General features: G+C 34.9%; 1 long non-coding RNA gene across 1 annotated transcript in view; it reads right to left on the reverse strand.

Moving 5' to 3' along the window:
* The window catches only part of LOC122231198, a 419598-nt gene that overhangs the window by 216841 nt on the left and 182870 nt on the right, over positions 1-19887 (reverse strand). The gene's annotated exons all lie outside the window — the stretch shown is intronic.

Genomic DNA, 19887 nt, shown 5'->3' on the forward strand with positions numbered 1-19887 from the left:
ACTAATTCATCATAAATTCTAATCCAAATGATAGCAGGGATTCAGTAATTAAACAGTAAATATCCAATCTACCATTGCAGGGAGAAAATGTTAAATTCACAGAAAGAACCAAGAAATTTTGTAAATCAAGAATTTACTTCTAGACGTCTTTAAGAAGTGATTTTTCCCCTCCAAAATAACTAACACCTTACCCCATATGCAGACATTACATAATAAAGCTTATTTTTTTGAGGAAACACTTCTGGAGATGGAAAAATAACAGTATGCAGGTATTACTGTTGGTAAAGAGGCAAAGTAGATGAATTACAATGTAAGCTCTCTTAGCTCACCTGCATTTAATTGACCTAGACAGATTAATCAAAGCTCCCTGATTTCTCTCTAAAACCTACTGCTTTTGATATCCACAGTTTGTTGACCAATCATGGCTAACAGATAAGTCTATGGCAGATTTTACTCTTCTACTCCCCCAGCTGATTTGTATGCTGAGCAAGACATAATGTTTTGCTTGATTCCAAAAGTTTTATGCAGTTTTGCCTTCATTATTATAATTGATTTAATTAAATATTTTATAAACTTATGAAATTATGTCTACAACACAAAGAATTTTTTCTACAAAACTGACGTTGACATTTCTGAAAACACTCAGTAAGGAGAAGTAGTAAAATGTTTGCTGAAAATTAGTTGTGTGGAAGACTGATAAAATGAGAAAAATATAAAAGGAATCTAATTTCAGATTGCATATCAAATGGCTTTGAGTTTGTGCTTCACACACACAAAAGAAACAAAACTGCAAAAAAAAAACAAAGTCGAAACTATAGATACATTGTGAGGTCTGGTTTACAAATATTAGAAAACTTAGCATTCCATTAGGCAGACTTTGGCCTTGTATTGTAAAACTGGCAAGGTAATGTTTATTATTGAGTTCAAAATTAATATCAAATGTTTACAGTATGAATTTTATCAGCTTTAGTAATTCCATGCTTAATTTGATTTAAAAAATATGTTTGAGGGACACCCAGGTGGCTCAGTCAGTTAAGTGCCCAACTCTTGATTTTGTCTCAGGTCATGATGTCATGGTTCTTGGGTTGGAGCCCCACATCAGGCTCCATGTTGACAGGGCAGAGTCTGCTTGGGATTCTTTCTCTTTCCTTCTCTCTCTTTCTCAAAAATAAATAAGTTAAAAAAATGTATTTGACTATCTACTAATCCCAGTTGCACAACATTTTTAAAAATTCAACAATGAGGGGCTTCAAACAGCGGCACTGTACGCACAGACCTGCCATTGCTGCACAAGAACCATATGGCGCCCACAGAAGTGGTTTCAGAACCAGCTTATCCAGTTTCCTTAAATACACGTATTGAGATCAAGAACTGAATTCTTTTTAAGAAGTCTCTGAAGATGAATAACAGAACAAACTCTGTATTCTTTATGGTTTATTGCATTTAATCACATATAATCAAATATATAGAATTCTCGTTACAGAACATGGATGGAGCCATTTCAAAAGCCAAACAACTACTTTTAATTTGTCAAGAACCATCCCAATTATCATCATTTACAGATGCTGGAACTGGAGAAACAGACCATATTTCAGAGACTGTTAGATATACCCTTAAATCATTCTCTTTTCCTTTGGCTGTGCATTTACATTGCATTCTGTCTACACCCCTTGTACTAGGAATGGCCATGTGACTAAGTTTTTGCCAGTTTGTTATGATGCCTGGCCCATAAAATCCTTCATGACATGATCCTCTGTGCCCCTCTTCATGACATTAGCTAAAAACAGGTGAAACTATGTGTCTATGAGGTCTCAGCATGAAAACCTACAACGGATGATTTCTTGAGAGACAAACTGTCTTGTTGAAACAAGGAATTTTGTGTCTATTTTTGAAAACAGCAAGCATAATTCTAATTCTGATTATGATAGATCAAATTTGGCTTTTCTCAACAAAGACGTGTTATTTATAGAACTACTTATTAATAAAAAGTATTTTTTTTTAATTTTTCAATGTTTATGTTTGAGAGAGAGAAAGAGACAGAGCATGAGTGGGGGACGGGCAGAAAGAGAGGGAGACACAGAATCCGAAGCCGGCTCCAGGCTCTGAGCTGCCAGCACAGAGCCCAGGGCAGGGCTGGAACCGTGAAATCATGACCTGAGCTGAAGTCAGACACTCAACAGACTGAGCCACCCAGGTGCCTCTTAATGAAAAGTTTTTGTGAGTAGGAGAGCTATATGTAATAGAGGCATAAGAAGACTACATAGTGATTGCATACATAGCGGGGTTTTTTTTTTTAATGTTTATCTTTGAGAGAGAGAGAGAGAAGAAAAAAAGCATGAATGGAGGAGGGGCTAAGAAAGAAGGGAGAAACAGAGGATCTGAAGCGGGCTTTTTGCTGACAGCAGTGAGCCCAGTGCAGGGCTCAAACCCACAAACTGTGAGATCATGACCTGAGCCAAAGTCAAAGGATTAACTGACTGAGCCACCCAGGCGACTCAGCACACATAGCAGTTTTCTCTTCGAGAGGATCAAGTGATTAATTCCTAGGGCTTATTCTTAGGAATAAAATCACTGGTATAGGAAAAAGATGGAAACAGAATTTAAGATCAGGAGACATTAATGGATTAAAGAACGAGATGGTTATTTGTCACATTACTGGTGATGTTTGATTATTTGTTTTAAGTATGGTTCCCAAATTTCCCTTGTAAAGATATTTCCTTCCCTTTGTAGATAAGAATTAAATTGTATGTTAATGGGGGAATACTTAGAGATTGTATGAATATCCTGTGGCCCAATAATCTTTTGCTCCATGATTTTAGTATCCAATGGTAATTCTTTCCTCAATTATGACTATTATGGGTGTGAAATTTTGACTTTCTATTTCTTTTAATTTGTCCATAAGGTATCAGATGTCATTCTTCTGTTAATGGCAGCTTTTCTCCCTTCAACCTCACTTAAAAAAATTAGGATCCATGTTGACTCATGGATTCTGTATTATATATTTTCATTATTCATTTTTTTTTTAATTTTTTTTTCAACGTTTTTTATTTATTTTTGGGACAGAGAGAGACAGAGCATGAACGGGGGAGGGGCAGAGAGAGAGGGAGACACAGAATCGGAAACAGGCTCCAGGCTCCGAGCCATCAGCCCAGAGCCTGAGGCGGGGCTCGAACTCACGGACCGCGAGATCGTGACCTGGCTGAAGTCGGACGCTTAACCGACTGCGCCACCCAGGCGCCCCTCATTATTCATTTTGATGCATAAATTGTCCTAAATTTGGCCAGTTGAAACACCTTCAGGTTACTTTCTATCTTGTTTTGAAATATGCCCATCGATTTTGAGCATTTCCTTACCTTGTGGATCAAGATGTCCAGGCTCAACCTGCACTTCCCCAAATTAGCCATGGATTGAAACACTTAAGACCAGGGTTCCTTCTAGTAAGAAGCAATACTTAGACACCAAGATCCTGGTGCTCAATGTGCTAATAGCTACTGGGTATCATTGATTTTAAGATATACACCTGCACCAATAAAAATAAATGGATAATAGCTATTTTAATATTTATTTATTTTTGAGGTAGAGGAAAGAGAGCACGAGTGAGGAGGGGCAAAAAGAGAGGTGGACAGAGGATCCTAAGTGGGCTCTGCACTGACAGCAGGCCCTATGTGGGCCTCAAACCATGAACTGTGAGATCATGACCTGAGTCTATGTGAGACACTTAATTGACTGAGGATGATTTCATGCTAATTTAGGGATCTCTTCTCCACTTTACTCTATTTTCTATTTATATTTCTCTTTCCCCAAATGATAATATATTTACCAACCTTACAATATATAAAAAATATTTTGAAACAGCTACTCAGTACCAACAACAGGCCCACTAAGTAAAGTGCATTTCTTTTTTATCCTTAGATTATAATCCTACGAAAGTACACAACGGAACGTTAAGTACAAAATTCATTTAGACTAAGTCTTTGGCTGTATATTTGAATAAAAGGCTTCGGTTTTTACTTGTTTCAATTTTAATGTTTTCTTTTCCCCACTATTGTTTATTTTTTGAATGAGTAAAAATTATCATTCAGCAAAAAAGCAAAATTTTATAAAAAGATATACTGAGAGAAGTCCCATCTTCTCTAATTCCTGTACCTCAAAACAACCTATCTTGTGTAGATAACAAACTTCACTCATTTCTGGTTTATTCTTTTTAAGTTTCTGTTTGTAAACATATGCAAATACAAATATTCTTATTTTTAACAGAATAATACATGCCCATATAAAGATAGCATACAGTATAGGTATTCATATATATGCATTATATATAAATGTGGGATTATATATGTATTTGTATGTGTAAAGTATGATATCTTCTATATATAATCTTTTGAACTTTGCTTTGTCACTTAAGAAGATATACTAGAAATTGCTATTTGATACTTAATGGAGATTTATCCATACTTTCATGGCAAGAGAGGGACCAACTGCATAGGACTCCACTGAATGTGCATTTAAGTTGTTTCAGTATTTTGCTATTATACAAAATCCTGTGATGAATAAACTCATGTATATGTTTCTCACCATTTCAGGTTATTCATTTATGTTTTTAATGTTTATTTATTTTTGAGAGAGAGGGAGAGACAGAATGTGAGCAGGAGAGGGACACAGAGAAAGGAAGACACAGAACCCAAAGCAGGCTCCAGGCTCTGAGTGGCCAGCACAGAGCCCCACCCGAGGCTCAAACTCACAAACCTTGAGGTCATGACCTGAGCTGAAGTCGGATGCTTAACCGACTGAGCCACCCAGGTGTCCCTCAACATTTCAAGTTATAATTCAGGGTAAGTTTTTAGAAGAAGGACTGCTGGGCCAAATAATAACTGCATACAGAATGTGGTAAGATTTTATCAAACTCTTCCCCATGTGGATGTTATCATTTTACATTCTCACTAGAAAGATATGAGATGCCTTATTTTCTCAGAGCTACATTAGCAGATTGTTGAGTTTTCAAATTTTTGCCAGTTGCAAACATGAAAAATATACACTTCAGGTCTTTATTTACTCATATTTTTCTTATTATGAACAAAGTTGAGTATGTTTTCATCTAAGAGTCTTTTGTATGTCTTTTTACTATGTCAAATGACTATTTATGCCTTTGCCTATTTTATAGATGCTTGGTCTTCCTTATTTAAAAAAAAAAGCAGTGATTTTAAAGAGATTTTAGCCCTTTATCTATGACATAATTTGCAAATATTTTCCTCATGTTCATCATTGGTCCTTTAACTTTTATTTGTTGATATCTGTCACACAAAATTTCTTTATATTATGCAACTTTATGAATTTAAAATATTTTGAGTCAGAGTTAAAAAGCCTTTCTCTACAGGCAAATTACAAATAAATCCAAATATGCTTGCTTCCAGCATTTGTGTCATGGATTTAAAAAAGTAATGCATCACATCGATGCATTTGGTGTTAATTATTTTTTTTTAATGTTTATTTATTTTTGAGAGACAGAGAGCATGAGAAGGGGGAGGGTCAGAGAGACAGGGACAGAAGATCCGAAGCAGGCTCTGCACCAACAGCAGCAAGCCCAACGCAGGGCTCAAACTCATGAACCCTGAGATCATGACCTGAGCAAAACTCAGACTCTCAACTGACTGAACCACCCAGGAGCCCTGGTGTTAATTTTTATATATGAGAATAGGTGTAAATGCAAGCTTACCTTTATTTTTCTTAATCGTTTTTTTTGTTTTTTGAAGGTTCACATGTTTATTCTTTGTTCTTCCAAATTTTAATTTAAATTCTAGTTAGTTAACATACATGCAACATTGCTTTCAGAAGTACAATTCACTGATTCATCAATTACATACAACACCCAGTGCCCATCACAAGTGCCCTACTTAATACCCATCACCATCTAGCCCATTCCTCATCCACCTCCATCACCCCTGTTTATTCTCTATCTTTAAGAATCTCTCATGGTCTTTTTAAAATTCCCTTTCAGTGTTTTGAGATGCCACTTTAAGTAAAAAACAAATTATATACCTTGGGTCTATTTCATCTCTCCTTTCCATTTATTTTTCTGATATACTATACATATTTATTTTGCTATATGAGCTTTAGCATAGATTCATTTGGCCCCAATGAAATAGTTGATATTGTTATTGAAATCACTGGTTTATATATTAACTTAGGGAGAATTTATATCCTTTTGAGAAATCCTATCCAAGAATAATAGAAGTCTGCCCATTTATTCACATCTACATTTTTTTTTTGGTGATTTTCCATGCAGCAATAGCTAATTGATACAAATGACTATTGACTTTGTACATTAATTTCATATCTTATTGAATTATTCTTATATTGGATTATTATATTTTTTGAGTTATTTTCAAGAATTCTCCAGGATTTTCTAGGTATACCATATAATTTTAAAATAATTTTACTTCTTTTTAAGTTCTACACTTTTACATGTGTTATCTTAATTCCAATGGTTAATATCTCCTATAGTGTCAAATACTTGTGGAAATAGTAGGTATCTCTGCCTAAGTCCAGAGTTTACTGGGAATGCCTACAGAATTTTCCCAATAAGGAAATTAATGGCTTTAGGATTGAGGTATTCATATTTCATTGGGTTAAGAAAGTATCCATTCATTGTTTTATTATTGAGTGTGTTTTGGGGAAATAGGTGTTAAATTCTTTTGGAGAATTTTTCAATATTTATGAAAACATTCATGTGATTTTTCCCCTCAGATCTGTTATTGTGATGAATTATATTAACAGATGTTCTGATACTGAATATCTTGCAGTCCTGAAATAAACTTAGTGGGTCATTTTGTATAATTATCTTAATAGGGTATTGAATACTATTGCTACTATCTTATTTAAGATTTTTACATAAACATTTGTAACTGAAGTTAAATTGCAGGTTTTCCCCTATCTTTATAAGGCTTTAGTATCAATGTTACTGTTGCATCATAGATTTAGGAAGTTATATCATTCTATATTCTGTAAAAATGTACATAGCTTTGGTATGGTATGGTATTTTAAAGTTCTGTAGAATTCCCCTATAAAATCATCTGGGCTTGTCACTTGGTGTGGTGTAGTTCTTTGATAAGATTTCTCTTTCATGACAAGTAGTCTCTTAAGCAAAAATTCTCAAAGATATTGAAATGTGGTACAAATTTCATAAACTGGCTAAATCTTTCCTTCTAATAAGAAAAGTCTAATGATACTTATATACGCAGAAGCCAAAAACTAGTGTAAATGTATTAATGACAATGAAACATGCATTTGCCTAAGCTATACTCTTATGTTTAATTGCGAATATGAACTATCCAATAAAGTACACTTAAAGTAAAGGAATTCACAGAATAAAGTAGAATTCCAAAGGCCACGAGTAAAATCTCGGGGCCAGGCAGACTGCATGTTAGCAAAAACAAATTGGTACTCTAGCTTTTCATCCTTCTTAAGGAAGCATTAGCACTCAAATGTGATATTTCTAAACATCCATGAAAACCAAATAAGAATGCTTTGATACAGTAAAAATAAAATTGTGCCCTTACTTAATATGAAATTTTCCAAAGGTTTTATTAGAGATGTAGTGCTCCTCTGCCAGTTTCCTCTGACCTAAAAAAAATCACTGCCTAATGGGTACTCTAAGCAAACTCTCTAAGTGAATCCTAAATGTAAGAAGGAGGAGGAAACGAGAGACTCAATTACTGTCTGCATAAAGGGAGAGGTGAGCAGAGAGGAAACTGGATAGGAAGCAATACAATTCTGACTTCCCCAAGTATCTTGCAGGGACAATCCTACACAATACTGAACAATATTGAAATATCCTATAAACTGAATTGATTCAAGTAATTTATTTTTTTCTTTTTTGGACAGTAGGGGGAGGGATTGAATTCAGCTGCTTATGTTAGAGTGTTAATTTAAATATGTATAAAATGTGCAATATAATACGATAGAATACTCTCACTGAAGTAAGGATAATGTGCTGGCAAGTGGAATGATTTTACTGCCTTTTCATAGACTAATATACAAAAAAGACAATCTGAGTGTGTGTATTTTAAAATTGACATATATACAACATATAATATGCACACAGATTTTATTTATACTCTATATATACATGTGTGAGTGCACAAATATCTAGAAATGTGACTATGTGTTATATATAGATATATGGATATAGAAAGATAGACAGGTATAACAGAGAAAGGAATGAAAAAAGGGTAAAAACTATTAATGCTTGCTTTCAGGGGGTTTACAATTTATTAAGGGTGACAGGCATGTTAATACCTCATAATGATATGAAGCATCATAAGATATAGGGTAAATAGAGTGATAAATGTTGGACAATGGCAACACTAGTGAAAGGGGTGATTAATGTCAATAAATGATGTAGAGTAACAAAGAAAACAAAGATACCTTTCTACTAAAATAAGTGTGTCTCAGCTTAATCTGGAATAATCAGGCTTCACTATACAAAAGTTTAGGCTAGACAGGTTAGTGACGGTGGTGATGATGTGTATGTTGTTGTTGGTGTTGTTGGGAAGGGTATTTCCACACTGACAAGTTAGAGGTATGCCAATGTATCAGTGACTCTTATCTTACTAACCTAATTGTCTCCTTAGAATTAAAGAAAACCTTCTATCGAACAGTTTAAGGTCATTTGCTAAAACTACAGTTATAGTTGAGTGAAACATTGTAGAACTTCCTTGTTTTTCTTCCAGCCAACATAACTAGCATCTACGGTGCTGAGTTCCTTCCCTCTAGCTGGACATGTAGAACCAGGTCATCATCAGATGGAAGTGCTGCTAACCATGCCGCAATGAGGAGGGTTGCTGAGAGGATATCCTCACCATTTTTTTTTCCTTAAGAAACTCCTCAACCATAGGGAACAAAATGGCAATTACTCATCAGAAGAGTGTCAAAATCATTCAGAAATCAAATCGGGCTAATGGAGTTCACAGGTTCTTTAATATGCACAACTACTACCTTCCTTTTAGCGTCATAAGGGGTTGTGCATCCTTACAATTAAAGATAATTGTAGAGTGTAAAAACCGTACTATGATTATAAAAACACGGAATGAAGCTTGGTGACTACAAGACAAAGATTTCATCATCTGAACATCTTTATCCCCAACAGAAGTAGGTTATTCAATGTCTTGACTGATTGGACTTTCCTTAAAAAAAAAAAAAAAAAAAAAAATTAAGTTAAAGAAAGAAAAACTATAAGAAACTCTTAAATACAGAGAACAAACAGAGAGTTGCTGGTGAGGTGTTGGGCAGGGGGATGGGCTAATAGGGTGAGGGGCATTAAGGAGGACACTTGCTGGGATGAGTAGTGGGTGTTATATATACGTAAGTGATGAATCACTAAATACTATTCCTGAAATTATTACACTGTATGTTAACTAACTTGGATTTAAATTTAAAAAATAATATAAAATTGTTTTTTAAGTTCATAAGTATTAGTTACTTCTCTAAATCATTTAAAAGTTGAATCTGTTTTAAAATCAGGATTCACTGCCCTTTCGTTTCATTGTTTCCTTGGAAACTCTGTCCACAACATCTTGCTAAATCTCATCTTGTTAAATAATTCCTGTATCTTTCACTTAAAATTACTTGAGCAGACATAGGAAGCTGGGATTCAGTGTTAGGAAATAGGAGACATAGGTGTTTTGTTTTTTTTTTACCTGATCAGGCATAGAACTTCAATTTAGAGACACTGCATTAGGAAATGGTGATTTTTTTTTTCCTATTGAATAGGCTCTCTAAGTTGATAAACATCATATTGGATGTTTTTCCCTGAGATTTAACATGAAGATTTGCAGAAATTACATATGTGAGTAAAACAATGGGAAGGTGGATGGAGGAAATTTTGAGTAAGCTAGTTCAATTTCTCTTTGAATTGACAAATAAAGAGGGTAACCTCTATCATAAGTTTATATGAACTTTTCAAAAAGAAAAGGTACATGCTATTGCAATGCCATAAGCCAAGAACATGTTCTCTTCCTTGAATGAAACAGGATTATTTAATAAAACAACAGGTTGGCAAAGAGGTAAGTCTTTAACCGTGTTGGTTACTCATCATCACTTACCCACAAGGCCTGATCAGCTTTACTTATTGGAGAAGTATCTATCTAGCTCGTCTCTCAAACTAAACACATTCAGTCAACAAAGCAACAGGACTCAACAAGTGGTAAATGAGTAACCAAAAATGAAAATCCCCAAAGAAAGTTCATCTGGAAAAAAATATTGATTGGTAAATAAACAAACTTCCAGGGAATCTTCTAAACATTGTCAATTCCCTAATGAGTAAGGTCATCTTGGTGTCCTATCCAACTTGTTGGTCAGTGGTAACACTTCAAAGCATTTAAAATTAGTTTGTGGAAATGCATATAAATTAGACACTGATTTGGGCTTAATTTATTCATTTTCTAAATAATATGCAAATTTGTGTAAACCTGGATTTTAAAATAAGATTTACAGGCTGTAAACTCTGCAATTTGACAATTTACATGTTAATGTGGTAATTCAATTCAACAAACATTTATTGAACTCCTAGCAAAGTACTGTGCTGGGTATTACAAGAACATTATCCATGCCTTTTAGGGAACATACAACTAAGAGGTGAGACAGGCAGAATGAAGTGTAACTTTGCTCCTGACATTATAACTATATTAGCAGTTAATGCAGAATGAGATAGCATGTGGAACAACTAAGATTTTGTAGATGTCTTTTTATTTATATTATAACCTTTTAATGTGGATATCCCTGTCACATCTGCATTGAAGCTTGGCGGTTAGGGGTTGAAAATAATTTATTATGCTTTCTTGCTTGCCTACATAAGTAAATTTTGTCTACTCTGGGTCACCTATACATTATCCACTTTTGAATCAACCCTTCTTAGCATCTTAACATTATTATGTTTTATTTATTTACTTATTTATTTATTTGACAGCGAGAACAAGAGAGGCAGAGCATGAGCAGGGAAGGGACAGAGAGAGAGAGAGAGAGAGAGAGGAAGACACAGAATCCAAAGCAGACTCCAGGCTCTGTGCTTTCAGCACAGAGCCCAACACAGGACTTGAACTCAAGAGCAGTGATATCATGACCTGAGCTGAAGTTGGAGGCTTAACCAACTGAGCCATCCAGGCACCCCTGAATCAATCCTTCTTTATGTAAGATTCTATTTGGTTTATATGTTAGGTTGCAGTTTTAACCAAGTTGATGAATTATAGCTGTCTTTCATGGAATTTACCTTAGTATAGACTTCAACAGATAATATTTAATGCTGACAATTCACTTTCACATAACAATCAAAGAAAATATATTGAAAAGGATGGGAAAATAGTGAAAAAGAGAAGGCTATTTAAAAACAAAACAAAACAAAAAAACAAGCAATGGAAAACACAGCAACCAAGCAGTTAACATAATGAAAATTTTCTAATTGCTTAATCCATACATTTAGGGTAGAGTGTCCACAGGAACTTCAAATGTTTGTTGCACAATGTTTGTTTTCCTATTACTGAAGTGTATAGACTAGGCTGATGTATCTTATTTTAATAAGTTACTGTACTTTCTTGGTCAATTATGCAAGTACAGCAGAGAGAGAAGTCTAGGAATTGACACCTTTTGGCCTTCTGTCTTTGTGAGGCATTCTTTTCAGTCCTTTTACATGTGATAGTTGTTTTTTTTTTTTAATTTTCAGAACCATTTTGCATGGCAGATATAATTATCATACCATTTGCTCAAAGGAGACAACTGAAACTCATAAAGGTTAATGGTTTGCCTGAATTCACAGAAGTATTGAAGGTCAATACTTGAATGACAAGCCAAGTTTTTAGGATCTCAGAAAATATTCTCTTTCCACTCTACCTGGCTGCTTTGATTATGATCAGAAAATATAATAGACAACTATGAATCTTTTATTTTAAGTAACCATGGGGAATTTCCTTCATTTTTTCAAATTTCTTTCCTTTTATAATTGTACTTTAAAATTCAGGAATCAGATTATCTGTGAGTCACTCACACTAAGGATCAAAATAAGACCTTTTAAAAAATGTTTATGCAATCCGATAGGAATATTGATGCAATTCTGCTGAGGATAAGATTCTCACATGTAGGTTTAGGAAACATCTCTCATTGGTTAATAAGAATTGTGTCCCTTATATATGATCTAGAATGCCATCCTTGCTACTGGAGATAATAAAATTACATGATTTGATTCAGCACACATATGTTGAACATCTAGTTTCCTCAATGGATTAAACAAGAGAAAGGGGAGAGTCTTAGGAATCAGGAAGAGCTTCAAAAGGAGAATAAATAAAAGCCTAGAGCTATTATTTGAGAAGTGTATAATCTGGCTATGGATACACAACTAACAACATGTGAGGCAATTCAAGGAAAAGGTAATCTTATTACCATTTGAGGGTGAGGTCCAAAAAGCAAAGCAATCCTTTGAGGGAAGGGTGAGTCTAAGCTTTCATAAGGCATGTTAATTAAAATTCAGAAAAAAAAAAAAATATATATATATATGTATATATGCCCTCTAGTAACACAATGAATATTTGAGACATTCACTCACTCAACCTTAATTTGAAGGTAGAAAATTGGTTGATATTCATATTCATGGATATTAGTGTAGTTGTTAAGAGTGACATGAAATCTGTATATCAAAGTCAATGTTCGATGAATTTAGATAACTGCAGTACACAAAATTCAATTAAATCTTTTAGAGGAAAAGTATAATATTTTCTAATATATTTTTGTACTATATCATATGGTTTGTTTCATAGTGGAATTGAATACCAACTGAATCACAGAGCTACTGACCCAATATGGTACATCTTTTGAGATGTTTTCCAAGAGAGGTAATGAGTTTCTTCCAATAATGTTTGCCTAGTTTGCTCATACAAATAAGAATATTTGTAATACTTGTACTGAGCTTCATTTGGGGTATAAAAGCAGACAAAGCAAGTGACAGAAAGGCAAAGCCATGGTCATGAAGCAAAATAACACAACTATGTCAAAGAAGGAATAAAGCTTTTGGACTCATTAAGCTGATGTTCTTTTGCTCTCTGCTAAATACCCATATTACCATTCTAGTAGCACATATTCATTAGTTTAATCTGTATTTAAATAAAGGTGATTTTTCCTTGCAGAAATCATCATGAGCACCAACTTTTATTTTTTGAGATATCACAGCTTCTATTAAATATTAAACCTGAAAAAGAAACAGAATTAATGAACTATCTTGGGTATATTCAAAGGTGCAAACTGTGTGGGTGGGCAAATCTGAGAATGTTGGTACAGCACAAGTGGCAATACATACTCCATCTCCCATTCTAGAACATAAATTGTGATTTATGACATTGAAATCCACTTCTTTAAATTTTTCATGTTTTTAACCTTTACCCATCCACCCTGCTGATGTTATCATCAAATATATATTTACATAACTTTTACTGTGAACACAAAAAAATACTTTTTCATTGCAGTAGAAACAAAAGAAAGCAACTACACTTATAATTGATGAGTGTAATGGTTCAGACAAAAAAAATCAATCTTAATATATATGTCTTTATAAACTCAATGGGAGATGAAATTTTCAGTTGTTAAATTCTAAAATTTTTATGGTGACAGCTTTAAACCTGTCCTCAGTTTTTTTTTTTTTAAATGTCCACAGTGTGGCTAGAAAAAAACACAGAAATATGTATTCGTAATTAATATAGAGTATTCCTAAGGGCTTTCCCAGTAGCTCTAAGGAAAAGGTTAAGGAAACATTTTACGTTGCCTCTCAGTCTGTGCATGTTCCTCATTAAAAAAAAAGTGACCGGACCTCCAGTTACTGCATATACCTAGAGCTGTGAACAGACGCAAGGTATTATTCTCATAAGATAAATGATATAAGTGGCCTCTAATGTATGATTTACTGTAATAAAATAATCTTGGGGTACTTAAATTATTAATTCTGTGTCACATGAGAGTGTTATAACATTTTTCATTATTCATGGAACAATAAAATTATTCAGGCTTTAGCATTATTCAGATCCAAATCTCAACCAAGCTCTGCCATTTAGTAACTGAATAATGCTTTTTTTTTTTTAAGTTTATTTACTTATTTTTAGAGAGAGAAGAAAGTGTGAGTCAGGGAGAGGCAGAGAGAGAGGGAGAGAGAAAGAATTCCAAGCAGGCTCCTCATTGTTGATGCAGGGCTCGTTGTGGGGCTTGAACCCATGAACAATGAGATCATGACCTGAGCTGAAGTCACAAGCTTAACTGACTGAGCCACCTAGATACCCTGAATAGTTAAGTAATTCTAATGTTTTGAGGCTCACCGTTCTCCTGTTAGAAAAAGGAATAACAAAAACTACCCATTTAATTTTCAGGATAATTAAGCAAGATAATTCAGAACCACCATATTCCACAATTCAGTCATGATTTATATAATATAGAAGCAGTGCCCCCTTGGAATTGTGAAAATATAGTAGGCTTGAGTAACAGGTGCAAAGCCCTCACCACACAGTTATATATGATGTACATATTCAATATTACATTATTTAATACCAGTGCAATAATAAAAACTGTGAGCTTGACATATTTTGTATATCCAATCTCTGTTTATTGAGCATAGCAACAAAGTCTTTGGATAATGTCTGCTTTGGATTCTGCGTGCCTAGGGCAATACCTGGCCATAGAAATAACTCAGTATCAATATGTTGAATACTTGAATATCACATTAATCTTGTATGATTGGTAGATAAGGATACCTTGAAAAGTTTTATCCTACAGTAAGAATTCCCAATGAGCTCATGCATAAGGACAGGTGATATCTGAGACACACAACTCTAGTTCCATAAAGCAAAATAAGCTGTTTTGAATTTTCATTGTGAGAATGTACATGTTAATAGTATACACAAAGCATTACTGAAACTTAAAGTAATTCTATTGTGTGTGTGTATGCGTGTGCACGTGCGTGTTCTGTTTTAAAAAGAGGGTAGGATGTTTGGCAAAACATACAAATGGGCCCTGACTTACAATGGTCTGACTTAGGATTTTTTTTTTACTTTACCATGGCGTGAAAACGATATACATTCATTAAAAACCATACTTTGAATTTTGAATTTGGATCTTTTCCTGGAATGGTGATACCTAATATGATCCTCTCTCATGATGCTGATCAGTGGCAGCAGCCACAGCTCCCAGTCAGGGGACAATCATGAGCATAAACAACCGACACACTTACAACCATTCTGTACTCATACAACCATCTGTTTTTCACCTTCAGTATAGGATTCAATAAGTTACATGAGGTATGCAACACTTTCCTCCTAGGCTTTGTATTAGATGATTTTGCCCAACTATAGGTTAATGTAAATGCTCTAAGCACATTTAAGGTCGGCTAGGCTAATCTATGATGTTCAGTGGGTTGGCTTTACTAAACTCATTTTTGATTTATGATATTTTAAACTTAATAAAATACAGATTTATTGGGACATAACCCCATTGTAAGGCAAAGAAGAACTGCATATAATGCTAGCATTAAGGCATAGATATAATTAAAGAAATCTCAGCAAACGTTCAAAAAAAAAAAAGAAAGAAAATCTAATTTGTGAAATGAACGATTTTGGCCTGTATTCTACTTTGTGGGGAAATTTACACCAGTGATATTGTGCAGACCCATCTATACCAGCTTTGCTGATCTTATTTGCCGAGCGTTCACTAAACACACTGTGCTCCCTTTTAAGCAGCCTCATCCGAAGATGGCATTCCTCCCTACAGATCCATTTCTGCATGAATCTTGACTTCTTAACTCACATTTTCTGCTTCTATTAACCTTTTAATATGAAGAAGAGACTGGCTTAAACAGATTTGCCATTAGCACTGTCAGAAACTCTTTGGGCGTGACAGGGAAACTGAGTTTCAGAGAAATGAAGTGGCTTCCCCAAATGTTAAATGGTGGCAGAAGTAGGTGAGACTACAGAACAGGTCTCTTTTTCATCCAGATTTGCCACATTGTGGCATCTCAGTGGTGAGTTAAACCCAACAGAAGGAATTGCTTGTCTTCAGCAGGAATATTCCTCCTCATTACCTAAATTACTTTTATTACAAAGAAAAGTGGGAAATTGATTGTGTTTCACCATATCTATGTGTCTACCACAATAGATGTCCAAAATAAAAATGGTAACTATCTCCAGCTGCTTTGGGGTTTATTTCTGAATCACAGGACTCTCACTTCTTCATTAAAGTTTAGGATTCTTGAAGTTAGCTGTTAATTCACAAGCCCACAGAGAGGGAATAGCTGGGCCCATGTGCTCGCTTTCTCCAAGTTGCACTAGTCTGTTTCAGTCACAGAAATGCAGTCAGAAAGAGCCAGACAACCAAATGGCATGGGTTCCAGCTCTAAGCTTCTGAGATCTTACAGATTCTGATTTCAGTCTCTAGCCTTTAAACTTGGGCAGTTAAGCTTTGTTAAGCTTCAGTTTCTTTCTCTAGGACATTAAGACCAAAACAGGTCTTAACTCATAGGGTTACTGAAAGGATTAATAACTCACAAGTTTATGTAAAGCACCTGGCCCTTTCTTACCCTGCAAATTCAGTTTAAATGTCAGCCGCTCTGAAAGTTCTTCCCTGATTACCTTATTTAAATTGTTCTCCTTGCTAGTCTTTTTACCTATCATCCTGCTTATCTTCTTTATAACATAATCGGTGATTATTGACTTTGTTCTTTTGTTCATTAGTTTATTGTCTGTCTCTCACACAAATCTGTAAGTTCTGGGAGATCCGGGTCTGTCTGTACACTCAAAACCAAGCATAATCTTGGGATAATGCTTCACATGAAATAAACGTTAATGATGAATGGTGTGGTATAATCAATTAATAAATGTTTATCATAATAATTATTAGTTTTATATAAGAATCTACATGTTAAATGTTAGTGTTATCCTTTATAATTATAGCCATTTATTCATTTTAAACAACTTAGGACTTAATATTTACATTTTCACGAAACGTGAAAAGCTAGAAAAAAATATCATCTGACTAAGAATTGGAAAATTGATTAGGAAACCAGGGTTACGTTACTAAAAATTGCATATAATCCATCTCTTTAGTGCTTGAAATCTATCCATAATATCCCTGCTAAGGGCTCATCTGCCACTGCTTAATTGACCTCTAATGACAGGAAGGTTACAATCTCATGATGTAGTTCCATCCATTTTTAGACTGCTCAGATTATTAGAAAGTCTTTCCTTATGCTGAACAGAAATCAGTGTCCTGGCAGCAAGCATTCACTGGAACCATTTCAACACCCAAGAAATCATGGTACATTTCTAATTATCATTCCTATACTACTCCCTTATCAAAATAAAGACACGTTTCAAATACTCCTTAATTTTTCTCTTCTCCAGGTTAATTAACTCCACCTCACTCAGTTTAATCAAACATCCATATTTATAGTCATATTTGTAGGACATATTCAGCAGATATGATCATACATTCAGAATCATAATATAGTAAAGATAGTGGGGCACCTGGGTGGCTCAGTCGGTTAGGCGTCTGACTTCAGCTCAGGTCGTGATCTCACGGTTCGTGAGTTCAAGCCCCGCATCGGGCTCTATGCTGACAGCTCGGAGCCTGAAGCCTGCTTCAGATTCTGTGACTCCTTCTCTCTCTGCCCCTCCACCCGCTCGCACTCTGTCTCTGTCTCTCCCCAAAATAAATAAAACGTTAAAAAAAAAACTTAAAAAAAAAAAACTTAAAAAAAAAAAGATGGTAAATGAAACCATTTTGTTTTTATAATTATTTCCAAGCACTTTAACATTCCTAATAAGATAGCATCTTGGTTGTATATTCCTTTAGGCATTGGTTTATGGGGCCTCAGCTAGAAAATAGTCTTGGGCTAAGCATAATGCATTTTCTATACTTTTGTAGTAAAGAATGCATGTGATTATTTTCCCCATGCTGATAGAATAAACCATATTTTGTTTTTTCCAACTCTGAGTGGCTAGTCTCATGTTTTCTTCTAACAGGAAACTCTGACGCATCAATTCACTCCTTTATCTCAGAGAAGCCCACACACGAATATCACACTTAGACCTTTGTGGTGGACAGACTAATGTGTCCCCTCCCCTAAATGTCTATGTCCTAATTTCCAGAATCGTGTTTATGTCACATTATATGGCAAAAGGTGTTCTGAAGATATGATTAAGTTAAGGATTTTGAGACGAGATTATCCTGGATTATCTATGGAGGCCCAAACTAATAAAATGAGGCCTTGGAAGCAGAAGAGAAAGACAGAATGGGTTGGAGAGATATGGGAGATGAGAAGACTAACTATTCCACTGCTAGCTTTAAAGATGGGGGAAGTCATGAGCTAAGGAATGTGAATGGCCTCCAGATGCTGAGAGTGAACTTCATCTGACAGACAGCAAGGAAACAGGGATCTCAGCCCTACAACTTTAAGGAACTGAATTTTAATGAGCAAGGAAACAGACCCTCCTCTAGAGCCTCCAGGACAGATGAAATGCATTTCCTAACACCCTAGTTTTTGGCTGAGTGAGACCCGTGTCAGACTTCAATCATACAGAATTATAAGATACCCACTTGGTTATTTTAAGCCACTAAATTTGTGCTAATTTGCTACCTCAGCAATGAAATGACTAATGCAGACTGGATCCCTGTAAATTAGTACCAGTGCTCTGAAGGGGATAGAGTTCAATAAGTTATAGATTCTTTATAAGCCAGAATTGCATTCTTAGACTTCACTGTTTTGTGCTACTCCATGCAAACCTATGCACTCTCACTCTTTCATGCTTCCTAAGGACAAATGGCACAACATCTCCTTAGGGACAACAAGTTCAAACTTTAGGAATACTCTCGGTCATCAGATACTTTGCAGACTGGTTTTGTATATTATATTGCAAAGTAATTGCGTTCTTAGTTCAGAAGAAAAAAAGGTAGATATACGTGTTTCAAAACTTAAGAACAATAATAACCTCTTTTGTTTTTTTCTCCATGTCTTTTCATTCCTTTCTTCTTTTTTTCTTTTTTTTCTCCCCACACCCAACACCACATCATACAAGTTGTCAGATTTGGAGAGATAATGAATATCATTTTAATGAAAACCTATTAAGCCGTGTATTTGTTTCCCAGAAAATGTATTTGTCTCCCAGAAAATGACTGACTTTTCTCATCTACCTTAACAGTGAATAAGCTATTTCTGTAACCACAGCTACTAGTTTTGTAGAGTTGTGTGATCAGTGTTTAGAACTCATTTGAATATGTTTGCAAGAGAGGAAGAATAAAGTAGCCAATGGATAACAAAGGTCCTGAATGTGGTCTTTATTGCTAGTGCCTTAGGACAATTCCTGGCAGTTCATTAATTATTAAGAAAATTCAATTTCATAAATTCAATTTCTCAAGTTCATTAATTTTCAGGAGAAAAATGATGTTGCCTCTTTGGAGATTAGAGTCTGGTATTCTCAAAAATAAAGGAGTCTTGAGTACAAGAATACAGCAACCATTGATATTATTTACTCAATATTTCTAGTTTTCCTTCCAGACATATGCCAGGATTGCAGTTTTCTGTCTCTCTGAGTTAAGTGCGGCCACATACATGGCTTTATTCAATAACACATCAGGAGAAAGGGCACATGTCACTTTTGGGTGGAGGATGTGAGAGTCGGTGTGCAATTTCCACGTTCCTGTTTATATTCTTCAGCAACCGTGAAAGTAGAAAAATGAAACTTCCCTCAGCCTTCAGCCACGAGCAAGAATGACATAGAACAGTGCAGACTACCATGGATATACAGTGTAAGTGAAAAAAATAATCCTTTGTTATCCTAGCCAGTTGTCTTTACCAAACCATTCTATTCAGATTTA

Source organism: Panthera tigris, chromosome D1 (genome assembly GCF_018350195.1).
Source record: "Panthera tigris isolate Pti1 chromosome D1, P.tigris_Pti1_mat1.1, whole genome shotgun sequence".
Taxonomy (NCBI): Eukaryota; Metazoa; Chordata; class Mammalia; order Carnivora; family Felidae; genus Panthera; species Panthera tigris.